Genomic DNA, 2,451 nt, shown 5'->3' with positions numbered 1-2,451 from the left:
ACCTGCTTTACCACTGGTCCCTCAACATCATTCTGTCACATTCAAACCAAGTCACTGTGCAATTCCCCTGAATTACTAGTCCTCAGCCATCATTATTATAAAGTGATGCTTCCTTTTTCATAAATATCTCTAGCTAACCAACCAGTTAAAATCAAAATAGCATTGGGCTCTGGAAAATCTGATGCTTCATTTTCAAAGAAATAATTTTCCAGAACTTGGAAAAACTACTTTTGGAGGATTCTGGAAGCTATAGTTAAAATAAAACCTTTTCAATCTCTGCAGTTTACCCATTGACTGTTATCCAGGAGGGTAAAAAAGCTGGGGAATATCTGCAAAGTAAATCTACATTTTAAATAAAATTAGTGTTTAAATAAGATAAAGTGCACAAAGTTGATAAACACTGGCTTGTCACATGCCCATGATAATAAGGGGGTGGAGGGGGGGGGGATCTACAAAGTTAGATGTGAAATAAAAGTGTTCATGTTTTCCTTCCTTTCTTCCCCAGGAAAGCTGCTTGTTTGTCACTTTTTTCCTGTCCTTTGGCACAGAGATGTGCTCTAGGGAAGTGATGCCAAAACTGAACAGACAATTTCAAGACACATCTGGCTCCCAAACAGAAAAATGTGGCTTGCTGTGGGTTTTGTATTAAGTGAGAGCTGGAGGGTGAAGGCCAAGCCGGCTGCAGAGACAGTGTGCTCATCTTCTTTTGTAAGCAGCTCTGCTTGTTTAGCATGTTGTCCTGGAAAACAAACAACAAAAACAACATCAGAACCATCCACTTGCAAGGACCTCTGAGCAGTAAATTAAGGTGGCAGCTGGGTTCTAATGAGTTCTTTGCCCAGCCAGGATACTATCCAATGTAATTTATCTCAGATGCTTATCATCTAGACATGAGGAACACACTGCAAATGGAAGCCTCTCCCATCTCCTCCAAAACTCATTTTCCTCAGCAATAGCTGACAGAAATAAGTCAGTCATTAAAGACTTGGTTTACGGTCTTGCTGTGATCCTATCTATAGCAACTGAATACTTCTGGGAGTTCCTGCAGTCTGGTGATATGCATAAAATGGTGACACTGAGTCTGCGAGCGCATCTCACCACTGACTCACGGAGTGACCTTGGTCACTTCACGTCCATCTCCTTTTTGTGGTTCCAATTTATTATTATTATTAATCTTTATTTATAAAGCGCTGTAAATTTACACAGCTCTGTACATACAATCTTTTTAATTGGACGGTTCCCTGCCCTCAGGCTTACAGTCTAAAAAGACACGACACAAAAGGAGAAGGGAAAGGTGGTGGGGAAGGGGCCTCTCTAGTAGGATAATACATATAAAATACATAGCAATACAGGAAATGATTCAATAAAACAGACAACAAAAGAACAACAAAAAGCAAGTGACAATTATGCAATGCACTTATGGGTTTTATGTGTGTACAGAGGAGACTCTGGGAAAATTTTAGTACTCATGCCAGGAAGATGGTGCTCTTTTCCCTACCTCAAAGAAGTGGGTGAGTGCCTTGTTATATAAGTTCTGACTGCCATGCAGAGCCAATAGCCACGCTGGCTGGGAGATTCTGGGAGCTGTAGTTTAAAAAACCAAATTTCCCAAGCTCTGCTGCTATGGCACCTCATCTTTCACTGCACAATTCACTGCACAATTATAGACCTTGAACTGCCCACGGCAACACTCTATGGAATCCTGGGTACTGTAGTTTGGTGGGCCCCTACAGCTCTCAGCTGATAATTCGAAACATCCCTTCCTAAACTGCAACTACCAGGATTCCATAAAATGGAACCAGGACAGTTAAAGTGGAATCACAGCACTCTAATTGTATAATGTGAAAGGGCTATTAAGGCCAGAATTCTCTTAATGCCTTATGCCTCTATGTAGTTCCTCTACAGTCACGGGTAGACTTCTTTGCCCAATGCCCATGTTCAGTTCCAGGAAATGGAATCAGAGCTGGACATACAGTTCCATTATGTATGTGAACACACATTCTCATGCTAAATCTGAAACTGATGGCAGTACTGTACTCTGTTGGTTATGAATTCAGCTGCACATCCAGTTGTGCATTCTGTGATATTTTAAAGTCATTTTGGGGATAGCCTGAAAACAATTTTAAAATGGGGGAGGGGGTCTTAGGGTTTGCAAGGCTTCAAGGGCATCAGAACGGGGTGCTATGGACCACAGAACTTTTCTTACCCCTGAACTAGGGCCACAAATGGCTCTGGGTCTCATTCCTTCATTGCTGTCATTTCCCAGGAACTTAGCAAAACAGAAGTGAAGATACCCAGTGCCAACTCACCACCAAATGCCTTTGCAGTAACCTTGTTACCTAATCAGCCCTTCCTGAATTATCTGTTTTATCTTTGGCAGCAAGCATTCCTGCTTTGGTTGAAACAAAAATTTGACTCAGATTGAAGTGGAATGTATATTAATAGACTGAA

At 41.4% G+C, this 2,451-nt stretch overlaps 1 protein-coding gene across 3 annotated transcripts in view; it reads right to left on the bottom strand.

Moving 5' to 3' along the window:
* Positions 1 to 324: 324 nt before the first annotated feature.
* CCDC9B (coiled-coil domain containing 9B) overlaps positions 325 to 2,451 on the bottom strand; it is a 92,087-nt gene continuing 89,960 nt past the window's right edge. For all 3 annotated transcript variants that reach the window (XM_042472617.1, XM_042472608.1, XM_042472622.1), the window contains one exon: positions 325 to 739. The gene's annotated coding sequence lies outside the window, so the exon portion shown is untranslated. The remainder of the gene's footprint in view (positions 740 to 2,451) is intronic.

Source organism: Sceloporus undulatus, chromosome 1 (assembly GCF_019175285.1).
Source record: "Sceloporus undulatus isolate JIND9_A2432 ecotype Alabama chromosome 1, SceUnd_v1.1, whole genome shotgun sequence".
NCBI classification, from domain to species: domain Eukaryota; kingdom Metazoa; phylum Chordata; class Lepidosauria; order Squamata; family Phrynosomatidae; genus Sceloporus; species Sceloporus undulatus.
This window is presented reverse-complemented; position numbering and strand designations above follow the sequence as displayed.